Here is a 20,769-nt window from a genome sequence, read left to right as displayed (position 1 = left end):
TGGATAACCATTTGCCACAGAGATTAGGCATGTGACTTGTGGATCTAAACACCCATCTCAGTAGAAATAGTGCCAATCTGGTCTGAAGGGGACAAAGTCAGGACAAAATGAAAGAAGGCTGTCAGACTTCTGGGATTCTACTGGCAGGAAATGGGGTGACAGACCTATCCCACAATGAACATGTGTTCATGTTCAAGACAGGGAAGAATGTCCCAAAGGCAGTTCAGAGGCCCAGAGGGCAGGCTCAGGAGGTGGGGCTGTCTCCTCCTTGGTGCCAGAGGGCAGGGCCACCTCCTCCATTCCACATGGCAAAAACCAGCCTCCTGGTCATTTTCAGCTTCCCCTCTCGACTTCCCGGCTTCTGTGGTCTCACTTGCAGTAACCCAAGTTCAAAACCTGTCATCAGTGACCCCTTTCCTTTTACTCATACTCAATTAGGCATCTGGTCCCGTTGATTCTTCCACTCTTCACAATCACTGCTGTTGCTAAGGACTGTACTTTTAGTAATAACATGCATTCTTTGCTCTCTCTGCCATCTTTCCATGCCACAATAGTGGTGCACATGAATGTCCTAGCAGATGTTCTCAAGAGCATTAACAATGCTGAAAAGAGAGGTAATGTCACTTTCTTATTAGGCCATTGTCCGGTTTCTAACTATGATGATGAAGTATGGTGATTGATGATCACAAAGCTGGGAATATTGTTGTGAGCCTCACAGCCAGGTTAAACAAATGTGGAGTGATCAGTCCTAGATTGGATGAACAAGTCGAAGATCTAGAAAAATGGCAGAATAATCTGCTCCTGTCCTGCCAGTTTGGTTTCATTGTACTGACACCCTCAGCTGGCATCACAGACTGTGGAAAAGTAAGACAAAAACACACAGGAGGAAAAACATTGGGATTCTTTTTCTAGAGATATAATACATATGTGCAAATACAATGCGTTAATGGGCAAAAAAGAAAATGCATTCTTAACTAGTTTTATAACATTGTGCTAAGAACTTTATGTGACTTTTTTTCTTTAATCCTTATAACCATTTAATGTGATGGTGCACTATTCATATTCATTGTATAGGTAAGGAAACTGAGGCTTATAGAGGCACTGAATAACATATATTTGCCCAAGGTCACGCAGTGAAGAAGAAGCATCTGAGAAGCAAAACTTGAACCAGATCTTCTGGAGCCCTGAACCACACTCTTAACTGACATATTCCCTCCTTTAAACATCTCTATTTGTTTCTTCCTTTCCACTCCACAGTTGCCAACATAGTTTCATAACCCCTTTTATTCATAAACCATTACCTCACCCTTTTATTACTGCAAAAATCTCCTTGCATTTCTCCCTTACTCCAATCTATCCTCCTTCCAAATGGTCTTTTTTATCTCATATGAAAAAAAAATTGTCTTCAAGTTACTTCTTAGTTCAAACACTTACAGTGACTTCTCATTGCCTGTAGGATAAAGCTGAAATATCACAGACAGCTATTTCATAGTATCTTTACTCATAACAACACATGTTAAAATCTTGCCCACCTACGGGCGCCTACGTGGCCCAGTTTGTTAAGCATCAGACCCCTGATTTTGGCTCAGGTTGTGATCACATGATCATGAAATCGAGCCCCATGACAGGCTCCATGACGGGCTCCATGCTGGGCATGGAGCCTGCTTGAGATTCTCTCTCTCCCTCTGCCTCTGCCCCTCCCCTGTTTGCTCATGCTCTCTCTCTCTCAAAAAATAAATAAAATAAAAATCATGCCCACCCAAATGCCCAGACTCTTTGTGAAAATTTACCTATTAAACTTCTATCTGAGCATTTACTAGACAAATGCTTACAATCCTTGAAATTCTATCATTTTTAATATTCTTCTAAACCAATCTCAGGTTTAATATGCCAACCACAGAGCCTATGATCGTCATCTTCCCTCAAAAGTTCCTCTCCCAGAGTTCTCTGTCCATCTGCAACTACTCAACATTCACCTGAAACCTTATGCTGCTTTTGACTGCTTCTCTTCACCTTATCTGCTGCCAAATCCTATTTTTTGTTCTGCCATTAAAGGTCTCTTCGATCTGTCCCTTTCTCTCCATTGTCACTATCTCAGGGTCTCATTCATGCCCTTTGGACTTGAGAACATAAAAGACCTACCACTAGATTAAATTTCCACCCTAAAATGAGCAAAGATTGACAAGCCAGAGGGGCCAGAGGAAAGAGACTTGGGAGAGAGATAACAGCCTGCTTGGAAAGAGCTAGGCCTACAGAGAATGAAGGAAAGATAATAAAATCCAAACAGTTGGCATAGGGGTGAATCATAGGAAGTGCTAAAAGCTTAAAGATGAGGACTTTGAGGAGAAGGAAACCCAAGGTGGGAGAGAGGTGGCTGTGATTAAGAATCAGTTCCTTTTTATTTACTTTGGAGGACAAGCAGAGTTTGGTATTCAGTTTAAGTCACATTTTGGCTATTAATATTGTGCCTCTTTGACATAGCTGTATTCTCTGAGCCAAGGTAGAGAGTCATTCTAGCTCTATCTTCTCTATAGCTAGCTCTTGAATGTCTACTACAACTACTTCTGCAAGGCATTTCAGGCTGTGAACCAACAGCTCCAACCCACCAACTGGCTCTAGCTCCCTCGCCCTGCCTGCCCCATCACTGTGCCCCCCAACTCCTTCTGGCCCAGTCACTGTGCCCCACCCCTGTTTCCTCCTCACCATCCCATCACTGGTCCCTTCCCCCTCCCCACAACCCTCTCCAGCCCCATCACTGCATCCTGCTTCCCCTCCCTGCCAGACCATCACTGTGCTCCCCCTCCCCACGGCTGGCCCCATCACGGTGCACTACCAACAGCTTCCTTCTCCATGGGAGTCATTACCCATGCTCTTCTCCTCTGAGACTGCCTGCCTCTCAAAATCTTCTCCCTTTCCTAGAGTCTAAGGAAAATGCCACCCTCCCCAACTGCCTCATCTGGAATGCTGTTGCTTCCTGCTTTGAACACAAACAATACTTAGGTTTAAAAAAAAAATTAGCTCTGTTTCTTTTCTAGCCCTTCTTGTCTCACACTGGGATATTCACCTGTCTTAGCTTCCCACTAGTATGTACACAGCCACGAAGGTAAGGGATAGGTTTGCTTATCTTGCCACATCTAACCAAATATTGTATGTAAGTAGATCTCCCATACATATTTATCAAACTCAATGGCTTTTAGTCCCACCGGCCTTCTTTATGTTTGCCCCTATTAGGCAATGAGAGTTAGGTGAGTTTCCACTACATTTCTGCGTGAGAAAACTTCTCATGGAAAATGTTAGCCTCTTTGTTATAGATGAAGCATCAATTAAAAAGCACAAGGTGACACAGTCTGACCTTAGAATATATCCTGGGGCCCAGACCAAAGAAAGAGACAAATTTAAAGTTGTACAAACCAAGAGTGGGAGGACCGTCTATACTTAGTGACTAGTCTGTCAGAGTGAAAAACCTCAAGTGGGTTGTAAATATAGGGTTGATTCTTTGGGAGATTTTTCTTCTATTTGCTGATTCAGCTCCTACAATCAAGAGATTCTGTTGTTGTTCAATTTTACTTAAGGCAGACTAAATCAACTGATTTCATGTTTACTCCTGAGTTTTGTTTTTCTTACCTTGGCTAAACTCTGTGTTTTACAAGGCCCTCTTCAGTTTCCGTGATCAGAAATATGCTTTCATCCTTTAATTTTTTTTTAAGTCATCTACTTCTTTGCTTGTGTCTTCTATGGAACACCAACTAATTTGTTACAAAATGTATTGTTTTGTTTTGTTTTAATTTGCAGGAATCCACAGTACTCTTGCCTTCTAACATTCTGGTTGGTGATATTGATGGATTTTCTTCCCAGCATTCATTAGGGCCCACTATGAATTCATGTCTGCACAACATTTAGATGTCTCACTGGTTGGTATGAAACAGTTGTTTAACATTTTGTATTCCCAAATATATCAGTGTAACTCCTTTCATGATTCTCATTCCTTAGAAATAGAAGGTAATATTGAAGGCGTATCTTTCAAGGGACTGCTCATTTCAGAAAATCCAGTCTACCCAGTGTTTACTTACGTATGATGACCTTAAATGGGGAAATTAGCAAAACAACAATGATTAAAGTTTCCCAAGCATTGATTGGGCAGAGATTTTAAAAGGCTTTCTCCTAGAGCTACATGATATGGTCATTAGGCTTTTAGGGGAATAACTAGAAGATTAGACAAAACAGACCAGCACTCCCCTCCACCAAAGTTCCAGGCTAAAGAAAGAAAAAGAAAATAAAAGAAAAGGAAGAGCTCTTTTGGGTCCACGATGTGTTAATTACCAACAACCTATATTCTTCTTGAACAGTTTCTGGCTTCCCCACCTTTCAACCATCTCTCCAAACTACAATCTCCCATACCTATGGCTTTGTTTTTTGATGCTCTATCCCTACTGCAGGCACCCACATATGCGGACACACATACGCACACGCATGCACACATTCACATACACACAGAGTTTTTCTTTCATATTTAGCTTTGCAGAGGGGTCAGAGGAAAAGGGAGGAAAGACTTAAAAAAAAAATCCTCCAGTAAGTTTGATCTAAACAAAATGGTTATTCAAATGGGTCTCCTACTAATTTCACAAAGATGCGTGATAATACCCAACATATGGCTTTAACTATGTTTTTTAATATTAGAAATTGAATGCACATTTTAAGACACAAGTTTTGCTGATATGCTGTTGATAATATAGGAGAACTATTTTCCATTTGTTTCTAATTATCTTAAAGACAGCCTGGGGATCATTTACCCATGGTTTAAGAGCACTCAGATAAGTCCACAGATGCGACAGGCAGGCCTATGTGTCAGCTACTGCAGTGGGGCTGTGCAAGGGTGGTTTAGCAAAGACTATCTTCTTATGTCTGAAACCACTAGATACGGTTCCTAAGGTCAACCAGTACTGAAAAATAAAATCCTTCCTTTGTCAACATTCTTAGGGTGTGGGCTCTCGAGCCAGACTGCCTGGCTCCGCCATTTAACTGGCTGGGTAAACTTGATCAAGTTAGTTAACCTCTCCTTGCTTCAATTTCCTCATCTGAGAAATGGGGATGCACCTACATCATATGACCATCATGAGGATTAAATACCCAGAATGGTGCCCAAAACATAGAAAGCGCTTGATACTTGATCTGGCACCAGTTTAACTCTCTCCTTCTTCTGTCTCTGCCTCCCCGGCCCCCAACTCCTTTCCCTGAATCTTGCCACCGAGATCTCTTCCAATTCTTGCAACACACTCTCCCTCACCTCTCCTGGAACACTTTCTCCTCTTCTGGCTAACTTGTGTTCCTCCTCAGGTCTCAGGGCAGACAGCACTCCAATCTGAGTTAGGTGGTCCTCACCTGTGTGCTCACAGCTCCCCAGGTTTCTACTATCATGGGTATATAACATACCATTTTAATACTTATTGGTATAGCCCACTGGACTGTAAGCTCTGAGGCAGGAATTGAATCTGTTCTGGTCATTGTCATTATTCCCACCTTGCGAAAAAGTGCTTTACACTGGAACTAACTGGATTTTTTCTTTGCGAACAAACAAACAAAAAACCCTCCTCTATCGGTGTACTCATCTAAAGTAGATCATAATACAGAGGAAGTAGGGGGAAATTACATGCTTCCTTGAGAGCATTTTTAATATTAATTCTTCTTGAGACTTGATGACCCATTTCAATCTGAAAACTCAAGTGTTTGTTCAGCGCAAGGACTCACACACATACACGTGGGCATGCACACACGCACGGGTGTGTCCGTGCACTCACTCCCGTAACTGCTTCTTTTCCATTTCGTACTTTTTCTCCTTCAGGAAGGGTTATTAGAGCTCCTGGATTTGTCTTTCTTATTTTTTATCCCACCTTCTCACTCATGAGTTTTATTTCTTCCACTTTGTTTCTTTGCTATTTGCTCGAAATTGTTCTTCCATGTGAGCTTACAGATCACTCATTTTGTTTCAGTGGGATGGGTTCTTTCTCCCTTTCACTGGCGAACTGTTCCGATTTGAAAATTCTGGTTCTGCTGTCTGGTTCTAGAGCATTTCCCAAAGCATTGCTAAAGCAATCCTCCTTCTTTTTTGTTTGTTGTTGTTGTTTCAGCTCTCTTCTTTCTTAAAATCTTCACCCATGCATGGCAGCTCAGTATCTCATCTTCCAGTGAGACCCCTTTGCCTGCTCTGCCAGCTCATGTCATGGAGTAGGTCCGCAAGTAGCAAGCGGCTCAGGCTTCTGGAGCCAGGGTAGGGCGAGACTGGCGGACTGTGGGAAATAAGGGTGGAGTTTCTCCTCCAGGAGGCCTCTCCGTGGAAGTGCCAGCAGGCGGCAAGGGCCTCTGTGCTGACAGCAGGGGCCTCCTGCAGCAGCCACTGGGTCTGCCTTCTCCTCCCAGGGCCCGGCAGCAAGGTTCCCCGCCACCCATGGCACTGGAAACATTAGTGCCCTGCACCTGCAACCCCCTCGGCCCCAGGTCCTGACCTTCTTAAGGATCCCAAATCTAGAGCGGCTGAGTTTCTTTTCAAGCTGAGTATATCGTGTGGGGGTCCCAGGGGTAAGACTGTGGTCATGGGTAGTGTAAGGCTGCCATTTCCTCTTTTTTCTTTCAAAATTATCTCAAGGGATGAGGGTCCGTGAGGACTATGACAAAGCTTTCACTATTAAAGAAAGCTTTTTTTACACTCAAAAAAGTTGAAATGCTCAAAGCTAAAACAATCAGTGAGGAGCAATGCCCAATTTTTAAGAGAAAACTACAAAATTAAAACTCCTCTGAAGTTTAGTAAGATATCCTGCAAGACACCCAAATTCATATGGGAAAAATTAGCCTCAAAGCTTGATGTACTCTTTGAAATACAGTGTGGCTGTCCTGAAACACTGACTACAGACGCGGTGCGGTGATTAAGAACACAGACTTAGGGTGTGTTTCTTTCTCTCTTCGCCTCAGTTTTATCATCTGTAAGAGGGAGTTAATAATAGTACTCACCTCGCAAAGGTTTGTGAAGATTAAATGAGCATTGACTCACTTGGAAAGTGTTTAGCATAGTACCTGCTATAGAGTAAATGCGACAAAAGTGTTAAATAATATAAAGTAGAATAAGATAAAATAAGTATAAGATCGGTAGTTAAAGCTGTGAACACCATAGCAAATTTTGATATCCGGGATGTCATGGAATTTTTTTTAATCCTTTAAAATGATCTTTGCCATCAAAACAGGTTCACCATTGCCTATTTGAAAATGATGCTCTGATAGACGTGACACAGGCTGTGACACCGACAGTTCTGGAACGCCAAGAGTTTCCGACGAGAGGAAGGGTGAGGAAAGAAGTGGAAAGTATCAGTTTAAAATGTTTATTCGGGCATATGTTTTCATTGGAGTCCGTTTTCAACTTTATGGCAGAATCACACAGTCTTTCTATCAATTATCTAATATCAGAAATAGCCTGAAGTCTCACGTGTTTTAAAGGTTGGTATACTCTCGAGACACAGCGGAGGTATATTTTCCAGGGCACCTGTCTGTAAGCATGCCCCACACATTCACACGGTTGCTAACACTCTAACAGACATGCGGATACAAGGCGACCAGCCCGCTGCCCCTTTCCTACCTCTATAGGCACAAAGATGAGAGGAAGAGGGATTAATTATCAGCATCTGAACAATGACAGAAATGCCCCAAATCCTAGCACAATTAAAATTTTTTATTATAATGAATAACGAGCACTAACATTCACAGAGGCACCTCGATGCCCACTTTACGTGCATTATGTCATTTGATTTTCCAATAAGTAGGGTCTATTTTACTTCTCTGATTACCACTCAGCTCTCCGAGGTCTCTCAGGTTAGCTGTATCTTTCCCACTCCTACAGGCTAGGAAAGAAAACAATGAAGTCCATTACTTTAGTTTTAATAAATTCGATGAGCCAACTGACAGCAGAGTTTTGAGATAAAAATGTGTTTTTAATCTGTGCAGAAGAAGGGTGTTAAGTTGCAAGGCATAAATGGCTGACTACGAACCGCTGAATAAGCTTCAATCAGCTGTATAATTCACGCAAAACATTCAGCTTAATCCAGACAATCGAGGACAATGCGGGATTTGATCCTCCTTGATCCAGAGTGGAAGCATTGACTCCTTACATTTACTGTCAGCCTTCTATGTTACTTAATGTCATGAGGAATCCAGTTCAAGGATAATCTTTTGGTAACATTTTTTCGAGAACAGCTGAGGCTCATGCATTCGAGAGAAAACAAATGCATGTGACACGCAGAGCCAGGGAGGAGGTTGAGTCAACCGCAAATTTGGATTTTCAAAGCTACACCATTGCCCAGGTCTTGACCCTAACCTTCTGTCTCCCACTGGCAAAGAGAACCAGAGTGTTCTGCCTCACATAACACGAGAAGCCACTCTTCTGTGTGAAATTCCCCATCAATTTTGCAGAGGTTTTCTGCCATTATCATAGTCCAGGTAGGCAGTTGTCACGAAGCATTAGAGCTGAAAGAGGCTGACAGCATAACTGCGGGCGAGCTCAGGGCTTAGCCGGGTCCAGCACCTGCCGCCTGCTCAGGCAGGAGTGTCCTCTGTCAAGACACAGCCTGGCACGAGGCTTCAGGAATCACTTTGTATCAGTGCCCTTCATTGACAGCATGCTGGAGGGCAGCCTGTCTAGCAAAAGCAGGACAGAAACCTTTGCCAGCCACCTGCCTGCCCCCATATGGTGGCCATTTAAAAACCCGTCACTTTTATAAAGAAGCTCTCGAATTATTCATTCATCAAGTGCAGTTTTGACTGGCCCAACTGCCTCAATGTATGATCACCTGATTCTGTAATTTGAAGAACTTTGTTTTCACAGGACTACATGTGGGTGTCACTAAGGAAGAGATTGCTTAAATATAGCTGGGGGAACAAGGCAAGTCCATTCCACATTCAGAGCTCCCACTGCTCCAAGAAGGGCATTCCTGGGGAGCAACAGCACAGTCACACCCAAGTGGATTACAGTCACATGCCCAGGAGCCTCATTCGGGCCCATGGAGGGAGAGTCTGAGCACTCTTACAATGTCATACCTTGTTTCCTCCTTCACCTGAACCAGAGGCAGACAGCTATTAGGAGAGGAGGTGGAGGGAGTCTGTTCAGAAACCATAACAACAGCAACAACAACAACAACAACAACAGCAACAACAAATCAAAGGCACCTAAGTGTTCACCTGGAAGGTCACCAGATTCCAGAAATTTTACCAACTGAAACATACTTTAAAAGGGCCCAGAGGGGCGCCTGGGTGGCGCAGTCGGTTAAGCGTCCGGCTTCAGCCAGGTCACGATCTCGCGGTCCGTGAGTTCGAGCCCCGCGTCAGGCTCTGGGCTGATGGCTCGGAGCCTGGAGCCTGGAGCCTGTTTCCGATTCTGTGTCTCCCTCTCTCTCTCTGCCCCTCCCCCGTTCATGCTCTGTCTCTCTCTGTCCCAAAAATAAATAAAAAACGTTGGAAAAAAAAAATTTAAAAGGGCCCAGAAATCCATTACTACTTGCACACATGTCAAAATTCTACCAAGTCTTTTCCTTTTAATTAAATTCATGAGATAATGTAGGTATATGGCAATATCTCAGTGGACATGCTGAAATTTTCTTGCTTCCATATTTTTTTATTATCTCTCTCCACCACCATGCAAACTCCACAAGATTAGGGGCCTTGTCCATCATGTACCACTATACCTTGAGGGCCTGAGCAGTACTCGACGTATAAGAGGTGCTCAATGAACATTTAGGAGGAAAAGTTGACAATCAAAATGCAAAAGAGAATGCATGAATGAATGAATGACATCTGGAGTAAAGCACATGGCTTTTCAAATATTTTGCTGGGGTTGTGATAGAAGAAGTTGAGTACAGTTGAGTGATGAGAGTAATAAAGATTTTTTAAATTTTAAATTAGGTTTGATACATTTTGGTTGAACATTTAAAATTAAAAAAAAAACTGGAATAATAAAGAATGAATGAATCAGTCACCTGAGAGTTGGACATAATTCTCTGCTGTTTGAAAATAAGGTTCATTATACATATCCCACCTCACAATGGAGTGCCTTTGAGAAGAAAAGCAGGTGAGTCTTTACATCCTTTCTTCTAAAACCAGCTGCTAATGCCCTGGTTCTTTTTCCTCACTCTCTTCCTTCCAGTCTCATTCTTCTTTCTTCCACTGACACCTGTGCTCAGAGGATTTCTGCCCTGAGGTTTCCTTGTGAGATTGAGCCCCTTCCATGTATCTGCCTCCTAGGCCTCAAGCTCCACTCGGGGGTGGGGGGTGGGGGTCCCACAGACCCTCAAATGCAACAGCCCCAGACTGAGTTCCTGACTATCCTCCCACATCAAGTCCTCCTTCCCTGTCCCACATCTCAGGGAAGCTCAATATCACCCAATCTAGAACTCTGGAGACACCTAGGATCCCTCTTAGATTCCACTTCCCACACCACATCCAATCAGTCACCAAGGCCAATGGATTCTATGGCCTTAACATCTCTCTTTTCCATCCTCCCCTCCCCTTTACTTCAAATACTACCTTAGTTCAGGCTTTCACTATCCTTTCTGAGATTACTGCAATAGTCTCTCACTGGTCGCCCTGCCTCCAGTTTTGTCTGAGTGATTTTTACAAAATGAAAATGCACACATTACTCCACCTTTTCACCCAGGTTGGCTTAAAACCTCTTTATGGCTCTGCATTGCCTGATGGTGTATGGTTGAGCCTCTGTTACATATGGCCTAGAAGAGCTTTTGTGATCTAGACACTGTCTTACCTCTCACCAAGACTCTTCCTTTGCTTCCTCTGCTCCAGCCACACAAACTACCCAGTTTCTCAGTGGGTAGGGTTGTTTCATCCATCCATCCATCCATCCATCCATCTACCAGGTAAGGCTCTTGCTGAAGCATTTCCCTGTAATCCAACATGCCACTTCTGCCTTCAGCACCAAATGAGTTAGGCCTTGTAAAGGAAAGGCAGCACTCCAGAATGGAACTGTCCCCTCCCCCAAGGTTCTGGAATATGAGAGGTAGCTGAAGAGAGAAACATGGCCAATATTGGGACTGCTTGCTAAGAAACCCCACCAGGTACAACGACCCACAGAAGGCCTCCATTGTTCTTTAATTTTGGTGTGAGAAAGTATTGGTCAGACTCTCACGATTTCATGCCTGGGTCAGAAAAATGCCCTCTGAAGTGTCTCATCTTCAGTCCTCCTAATCCATCTTCATACTGCTGCCGACCATCTTCCCAACCCTTAAGTAGGTTCCCATGATGCTCCAGCTAAAACATCTTCAGTAGCTCCTCATCTTTGACTTGGTTCCTGAGAATGTCTCCCACATTCCCAGTGCACTACCAGGCATGCTCAACAACTTCCTGTTGAATGTCAGTGTTTTAGAAACTTGAAAACTGACCCAACTAAGTGTTTCACTTTTGAGTGAGAATAGACAGATTTAAAACAACAACAACAATAAATAGTGGCCAGTCAGAGTCTGTGACTCTGTGACATGTGCTTAGGGTCCATGGTTGAGTTGCAGACCTTGTCTCCTTGCTTCTCCCAAACTTAAGCAGCAGGAAGTGGGTGAAAAACTATAGGCTTTGGATGGCATGGACATGGTTCAAATCCTGGCCCCACTGCCTATGTGTGATCATGTACACATGTCTTACTGTGAGCCTTCGTTCCTCATCTGTAGGTGGAGATCATAATCCCTACATCATACGTCAAGTGGTAATCATGTCATTTTCAAAAGAAACCTAATTCCTCTTCTCTACTAACACAATATGGCCACCCATTCTGATTACTTACCTCAAATTTAGAAGGCACTATGGTTGTTTTCTAGTTAAATACTATTGTTAAAATGAAATAAGCAAAAAATATAACAACAAGAATGTTTACACTACAGCTGGAAGTAAGATGCTGAGGCTTTGAAGGATAGGCTGGTTTTTGAATTCTTTCTCTTGCACAGAGGTTGGGTTATGAGTGGCTGGCTGAAATGGGTGCTACAGAGAGATCATGTGACAGAAGGAGTGGACTCCAAGGGAGGGAAAACCTTGTTTTTAATTCTTTTAAATTCTTAAGGTCAGCTTCAAATAGGGATTTGGAATAACCTACCCAAATTCGCTGTGACTAGGAAGTGACCCAAGCCAGGGAGCAAATTACTAGCTAGAAGAACCAAGTCACCTTTCTTGCAACCTCCAGCTGAGCTCCAGCTTTGCCTGTACTGACGCAGTGGAAAGTGTGTCCTCAGAGGGACCAACTCCCACAGAGGCCAGCTCCAGTTTAGGGTTCAGATGGAAGGTATTTAGATAAACTAATAATTGCACAGGGATGTGGTTTGCTCTGGAGAAGTCAAAACTGTGTTTAAATGTCTGAAATTCCTGGTGTCGCTAATAATTGTAACCTCTGCTTCAATAAAACACACAAATGATGTTACTGAAACATTTCCAATCACAAGGTATTATTTTTGGTCTAAAACAGATGCAGCCCTTGGTGCTTAAAAGGAGGATGTCTGGATGGATTTACCTCTGCTTGAAGGGAAACAAAACTCCTGGAACTTTGGCCAAGGCCCCAAATTGAGAAGTGTCTATTGGAGTGATGGTAGCTTAGCAGTGTGACTGTGGTGCCATTTCCAGCACGGTAAGTAAGGATCACATTGGGAGATCTATTTAAGGTGCCAGAAGGAATATAAGTCAGTAGTTTGAAGGCAAATGAACTGGCATTTTTGAACATTTAGTTGGCAGACTGGGCATTAATTAATATGGATTATCTCATTTAATCCTCCCAGCAACTCCATTTTACAGAGGATGAAATTGAATCCCAGAGAGGCTAGATCATGGATTCCAAGACATCTACATATTAAGCACAAAATTGGGATTTGACCTAAGGACTCTCTATTCATAAAGCCTATGCCCTTTCCATTCTATCATGTAGCCTGCGTCGGGAATTATAAAGAGCAGACACCAAACAAATGGGTACCTAGAGTCAAACTGTCAGGGTCCACATCTTTCCCCCATCATTTGCTATCGCTGTGACCAAGGCATTTAACTTCTCTGCCCTTCATCTTCCTCATAATAAAATGGAAGAGAATACTAGGATCTACCTAATAGTACCATTAGGCAAATGGAAAGAGATAGTAAAGATACAATGCTCAGTGCTATGCTTCTAGCACTCTTGTACCAATCCGGACACTCAGACATCAAGCCATCAAGCAAGCAAACTTCAGCCCAACCTGCTAGGGATGACCCCTGTGTTAGCCCAGAGACCAAGGCCTAGTCCAACAGAGGACCTAACCTGCCACTAATTATCCTGCAGACAGCCATGGTTAAAAGCCAAATGCTTCATCTGCCACAAGGCAGTAGGTGTCTCCCAAGTTTTACATTGAGTTGCCCACCTAGGCCTATCCTGAAGAACACTCCCCAGACACTGCAAACTCTTAGCCTAGTTGCAGTCACACATATTTCTTTAGGATTTCACATCGTGCTGGAGTACACCAATAAAGATCTGCTGGGCACATGTGGAAAACATTAGTTGCTATGTGGATTCAGGCAAAAGGTAGTTAGTATCCAAATAAATCAGATTGATGCTTTATCTTACAACCATTAAAGCAAAGCCTGAATTCAACATGTTCTGGCTGTGGACAAGGCTTAATATAAAAAAACAATCACCCCAACTGGAAAGAACTAAAGTCTTTAGGTACGGTAGTGCTTTCTCTCTAGCCAAAAATGCATGTACACCAATGTTATACAAGTTAATATCTTGCATGGGATATATTAAACAAAGATAAGGTACACAGCAATTGTACGGAATTATGAAAAATTAGGCAGTGGGGTAAAAGAAATTCTTCCTTTTTCAAGTTAATCATTAACATTTCTCCAGGAAATAAACAACTGAGACTATTGTCTTATTTCCAAAGGTTGCCCAGGGGTGAGCAAAAAAGCTAATTTCATTAGATGCAATACATAATCCAAGGGTGGTCATACAATCATTGCATGCATATGTGCCTGACCATAAAAATACCTCAAGGACTAGGAAGTTTCAAAGTAAATGTAAAAGTAGGATACATAAGGACACTTTCACACAGTGCTTAAACATGTATCTGCTTCAATAAAATGCACGAATAATGTATTCATTGTTTAAATACAGCCAACTGGCCATTATTCAACATATGTCAGGTGTTAGGAAGGCAGAAACTGACTTCCTCTTCAGTCCTGTTTCTGCACTCTGAGAAGGAGAAGTACAGACTCAGTGAAAACAGTACATCATACAAGGCAATCAAGTAAAGCAGCAGAGGGGGAAAAAATCAGAATGTTAAGTTTTTAAGTAACCAAGAATTTTTAAAAAAGCAATCTTTCCATATTTATTCTCAAAGTCACACAGTCAACAAAGTTATAAGTTATAAGTTTTTCACCACTACACATAATTATTCCACTAACTTTACAACGAGTGCAGGGTTCCATAATGTAAGGAAAGCACTTAGCACAGTGCCTGACACGCATAAGAACTTGGGACCCTTATTAACTATTATGCATTCCCTTTTCCTGAAATTGATCTTAACAACGATGTGTGTGCCATATTTTTGTGTGTTTCTTTGGATGTTTCTTTATTGAAAAGCAAACATTAAAGGAAGTTAGCTGCCTCCTCCTCAGGATAAATCCTGGAAAAAGAGATTCAAATCACGTTAAGTTGTAAGGATACACTTGACTTGCGCTCACAGGCTGTGGCCACACTCATTTGTTGAGGCTCCCGATGTAATAGAAACGCTGCAACAGGATCACAAAATTGATAGTGAATTCTAGATGTTGGCCCTTTGCAAATTTACATTTTTGACATAAAAATTGCAATGGCAGTGTGCCATTCACAATATCATGACATGGTTTACTTTTAAGAAATTGAAATGTATGGCCCTGTGGTTGGAGAGACATTTAAATTTTTCCAATGCCTGTTGTCCTCTCTCAATTCCCAAAATGGTATGTAGACCCTTAGAGATCCATCCAGTCTAAATATGAGGACATATTTAGGACATATTGAGGACATTCCTGGTGTTATGGTATTAAATGTGTTCTTCTATAAAAAACATTAAAAAGATACATTGAAGCCCTGATTCCCCCCCCCCCAATAAGTCAGAAGGTGACCTTATTCAGAAATAGATTCTTTACAGAATTAATTAGGTTAAAATGAAGTATGATGGGTGGGCCCTAATCCAGTATGCCTGGTATCCTTATAAAAGGGGGGAAATTTGGACACAGAGAGAGACACACACAGAGGGAAGACAATATGAAGAGATACAAGTAGGACACCATGGGAAGGCAGAGGACAGGAGTGATGTATTTAATAAGCCGTGAAGGCCAAAGATTGCTGGCAAGTTATCAGAAGCTAAGAAGAGGCAAGGGAGGATTCCTCGGTTTCAGAGGGAGCATGGCCCCTGCCAACACCTTGATTTCATATTTCCAGCTCCAGAACAGTAAAACAACAAACTTCTGTTGTTTTCAGCCACCGTGCGTGTGGTACTTTTTTAGGCAGCCCTCAGGAACCATACACCTGGGAATTTGAGGCCTTCATGGTAGCTCTCGTGGCCTCTTGCCCTGCTTTGCTACCGACCACGGGATCCCTCCCTCAGACACATGAGGCAGCACGTGAATTCAGTCAATGCAACCTGACTCCAGCAATGACACTGGACTTTGTCTGCAGTGTTATGAGATGTGCTGTGCACGTGAACAGAACTAGTAGCTCGTAAGTTTATTTTTGTATATTACAAAACGAAATTCCAAAAATAATGGAGGTAACAATCCTCTGTTGTATGTTCACTTTAGTTATGAGGTTATAAATTGTCACGAGGCAGGTCTTTGATCTTTCTGTGATGATAAAAGTTAACATAATTTTATAAGGTTAAAACAGTTTCACATGGAGAGTGTGGTCAGAATATAGAGAGATACACATCCACATCACAACCTATGTCAAATTCATATGCTAAGCCAATCAGTTAGAGTATATTTGAGTATACACTCAGTTATTCATTTTTCTTCTTTTTGAGTAATTTTTACATTTCCTTTTCCCTTCAACTTCCTCTGCCCTGGAAAGAGTCCCTGGATCTGATAGAATAATGATTATAAGAACAGTGATAATAGCTCATACGTATCACGTGCCACCCACCGTGCCGGATCTTTTATGCACTTCCCTGCGTTTAAGCCTCATGATGGTCTTTTGAGGTAGATACTATTATTTTTGCAGATGAAGAAACAAAATCAGAAGATAGAAGTCACTTGCTCAAGGTAAGAAGGTGAAGGAACAGTAGGGGCCTAATCTGAGCCCTGGTTTGTTGACCTAAAAGTCCCATACTCTTCAACACTGTACAGCCCCTCCTCTGCTAGACATTTCCACCTCTGATGTCATTTAGATGAGGCTAAATGCTGTGACAAAGATGCTTGGATGCTTCCTGTTTAGACTAAAAGCTCTCCTGCTCAACCAGTCCACCTGGAGTTCTGAGCTCTGCGTAAATCCCAACAAAAATCGAGTCGTCACTGGGTGGTGTTCATCCTTTCTCCACTCATTTGAAGTACTTCATTTCTAAACTCTCACTGAGTCCATTGAGGTTATTTACAGCATCATCTGATAATTTATGTATACTTAAAAGCACCCAGAGAGTTGGTTTTGACTTCAGGCCAGCTATAGGTATTAATTAATAAAGTTACCACTCTCCTCTATGATAAAGAGCTCAAAATAAAATTTACAACAAATGCCCAACAAATACCTTACATGTCCAGGTCTCTGTTGATTCATGACATCAGGCCAACTCTGGATCTATTTAACTCTGTTGTACAGAAATATTACATCTATTGGCAGTATACTTTGATGGGAGATTCTTTAAATAGGAATAAACAATCCAACAAAACAACAGGGACACCATCGGTCGAGTGTCTACTCTGACATTGGTTAAGTACCTACTCAACCAGCGTGCCAGACTTAATACTGGGCATTCTGTGTACAAAACTGATCATAAGGGGGCGCCTGGGTAGCTCAGTCAGTTGAGGGTCCAACTCTTGATTTTGGCTCAGGTAATGATCCCTGGGTCATGGGACTGAGTCCCACATTGGGGCTGCTGCTGAACATGGAGTCTGCTTAAGATTCTCTCTCTCTCTCTCTCTCTCTCTCTCTCTCTGTCTCTCTCTCTCTCTCTCTCTCTCTGTCTCTGTCTCTGTCTCTCTCTCTCTCAAGCCCTTCTTCCCTCTCCCTGCTGCTCTCCCCCACCTGTCTTTCTCAAATTAAAGACAAAAACAAAAACAAAAACTGATTGTAAGTTTCTCACTTTACAGATAGAGAACCTGACGCCCAGAGGATGTCAGAACTTGCTGGTAGGTAGCCTCACAGCCAGCAAAAGTCAGCACTAGAATTTTAGCAGAGGACAGTCTAACTCTTAACCATCTTGGTTCTCTCGCCACACTGTCAGGTGTTCACCTGGGGGACAGATAAAAAAGTAGTTTAGTCACCCAGGCAGCATCTGGAGTCCTGCCTCAAACTCCATTTAAATCATTTTTTCTATCTGGAAATATTTTGGTCTAGAGACAAAATGAAGAGAAAAGTTACCATCAATCATGCCTGTAATTTTCTCATTAAATAATCCCACATCTGGAAAATCTGTGAGTTTTAAATCGAGATTATCCAAAATGACCAGAAAAATCACTCAGTTCTCCTCACTTCATCATCTTCCCCAACGACAAATTAGGAATATCACTTTGAGGGAATCAACAGTAAATACGTTTTGATGGCAATATCAAAAGTAATACTTTCATTAGTCAAAAACACATTTACTCCAAAGTGATCCTTGGGGCTGTCACCACATCAGTGCTTAGCAAGTTATTTTGTGGATGCCACTAAACTCAGATTCGGTTACCTACTACTGGCCACGTCACCCCAGAAAAGGCCCTAATTGTCTCTATGCCCAGTTTACCAATTGGTAAACGATACCTGCCTGTTTCAAGTGTTAATATCAACAACTGTACACATTTGAAGTGCTAATACCACCACCATTTCCTTTTCCTTTTATTCTCGTTAATAATAACATAGCCCCTGTAGTCCACCACTAAATACTAGGAAAGTACTATTTATTCAAATATTCTCTCATTTACTTCTAGTCGCACCTCAATTAGAAAAACTCAGCAATTTCTTTTCCTGGACCTTCACTCTGCCGTTCTTACCAGCCAGCACAGAGCCATCCATTAGTAATGTGCCTTCCCCACTCCCCACTTTGCCTCATCTACCTGGTAATAAACATACCTGAATGGAAGCCCTGTCATTCTTGCCTTGCTAAATACTGTCATAGGGTTACATGTTAATTCCTCATCTCCATTACCTGTGAATTTCTTCCATTTAGTATGACTGACATCCCTTCTTACTGAGAAGAAAAACCAGTTAGCTCACTTTCTGCTTTACATTTATTAAGTGCATTCAAGTTTGTTTATTTTTAATTGATAGAGCCAAATCTCTCTAGAACCTCCTTTAACTTTTTTTTCCTTTTTTTTTTTTAATGCTTTATTTATTTTTGAGAGAGAGAATACAAGCAGGGGAGGGGGCAGAGAGAGAGGAGAACAGAGAATCTGAAGCAGGCTCTGCGCTGACAGCAGAGAGCCTGATGTGGGGCTTGAACTCATGAACACTGAGATCATGACCTGAACCAAAGTTGGATGCTCAACCAACTGAGCCACCCAGGTGCCCCTTCATTTTCTCCTTTCGATGAAAAGGTAGGAAACTAGATCAATTACATCTATTCATTCATCCTTTTCTGACAAATAGCAATTATTTCAGTTTTGGCAAATCACTCCAAGTGTGAGGCTTACTAGCTAGTTACTCAGAGCACTAGTTCTCAAACTTGGTGGCCCACTGATATCACTTGGGGAGCTTTAAAAATGCCGATGTCCAGATGCCATCCTCAGAAATTCTGATGTAATTGGTCTGGTGTGTGGCCTGGGCATTGGGATTTTTAAAAGTTCTCCACGGGATTCTAAATGCAGTCACGTTTTGAAAGCTACTGATTTAGAGCTTTAGAAAAGCTAGTTTGAGTAGATTTAGCAAGTCAGGGGAGAAAATTCTGATAATAATAGGGATGAAGATATCTTGCTTTCTCTCCAGTAGGGCACAGACTTGGACTGGCAATTCCCGATATATTCCAGTACACAGTCGTGCAAAGTCAGAGGTTTATACTCCCTCTACAATTTCCCTAATAGCCTCCTTTCTTTCGGAGTTTACTCCTTGGCTTTCTTTGATTTTTATTTAGAGTGGAGATATTTTTTAAACATTATTGAAATCAATTCTGATCTTTCTTTTGCAATGCCACAACTTCTAATAAGGAAGATCAACTTTCAAACAACGTTGAAGCAAACAAACCCTTCTGTTTGAAGTTGCTTAATAAAAATTCTTCTAAATACCAACCCGAGCAAAGAAAACAGAGAGGACAACCTGAGGGAATGGGGATCATTTCTCTCCGAGTTGTGACTAAGTTGCTGAGTGTCAAAATGACAAGCCAAGAAAACACCAGGTGAAGAAAGAATCCTGGTCGGTAACGCTCACATCAATGTGGCTAAAAAGGCAGTGTGGTCCTGAATGTTTGGACTTAATTTGGAATTTCCTTGTTTTGGTGAATTTAAATCCTTAGCATTAATGTCATGCAGTTATTTTTGTATGGTTTATTTTCTTTTCCTTCTTTTGGTCATTCAATATTCAAAACAACATGAAATGTACATTCTTCTTCACACGGAGAATGAATTCAGCAACAACTCAAGCACATAATTCTTCTCTGCATGGAAGGAAATGCTGGACATCTGCTCACCCTAGATCTATAAAACACGGAGCATGGAGGAACTGAGGGAGGGGTCTCCTGTGAGGTTCCTCGCACCACACATTTCAGGAGAGAGGCAAAATACCAGCTATATTAGAGGTAAAAAGCCTATAATTACCTGAGTTTTTTCAAAATCTGTTTATTATTTGTCTGTCTGTCCCCTTGAGAATGAAGGTTGCAAGAGACCTGTATAGTCTGTTCAAGCTGTATCCCTGGGCTGAAATAATGCCTGGCATATAGTAGATACTCAATAAATGTTTGTTAACAGCATAAAGTGTTTCCACTTCAATATCAAATTACGAAGATGAAGAAAACTATGTATTTCCTTCTTACTCTCACTGCAAAGAAATGGGATTGAAACGAGTGTTTTCCTCCCAAATTCCATGGACAAGTTTTTGCGCATGGAAGGGCACATATTCTATTTTCTGTATACATTCTGCGGGCATCCTCCCTGGCCCGGGCAGTCTCAACCACTCTCACATCCCATCCAAGAGTGATCTCTTGGGGTGGACAAGCTTTCATTCAGAGCCCCAGTCACTCCTCCATGCTCTCAAAGAGAGCCTGCCTCCACTCTATTCCTGATTCGCCCGGACAGTGGTCCTCTAACATTACTACATGTCACAATCACCTAGAGGGCTTGTTAAGAAACAGTTCTGGAACCCCACATTCATACCACAACAGAATACACCTATTCAAGTCCTGCATTTGCACCAGATTAGGAAACCGGTTCCTGTTTTGTGCCTTGGCTCCTGAGTTCCCACCTGGGTAATATACTTTCACAGCAATTGCTCCCAGCGTGGCTTTCATTAAGCTCCTTAACTTCTCTGAGCCCTGAGTCTCAGATCTCTCAGATTTCTTTGATATGGATGCATTTCTTAAACAACAACAAAAAAAATTAATACAGAGAGGGAGACAAACCATAGGAGAC

At 42.1% G+C, this 20,769-nt stretch overlaps 1 pseudogene; it reads left to right on the top strand.

The window, feature by feature from the left end:
• The first annotated feature begins 559 nt into the window (after positions 1 to 559).
• On the top strand, positions 560 to 912 carry LOC131492871 (small ribosomal subunit protein uS8-like; annotated as a pseudogene).
• Positions 913 to 20,769: the final 19,857 nt, after the last annotated feature.

The sequence above is a fragment of the Neofelis nebulosa genome, chromosome 2 (assembly GCF_028018385.1).
Source record: "Neofelis nebulosa isolate mNeoNeb1 chromosome 2, mNeoNeb1.pri, whole genome shotgun sequence".
Taxonomy (NCBI): Eukaryota; Metazoa; Chordata; class Mammalia; order Carnivora; family Felidae; genus Neofelis; species Neofelis nebulosa.
Note: the sequence above shows the minus strand (reverse complement) of the source record. Positions and strands in the feature narration are given on the sequence as shown.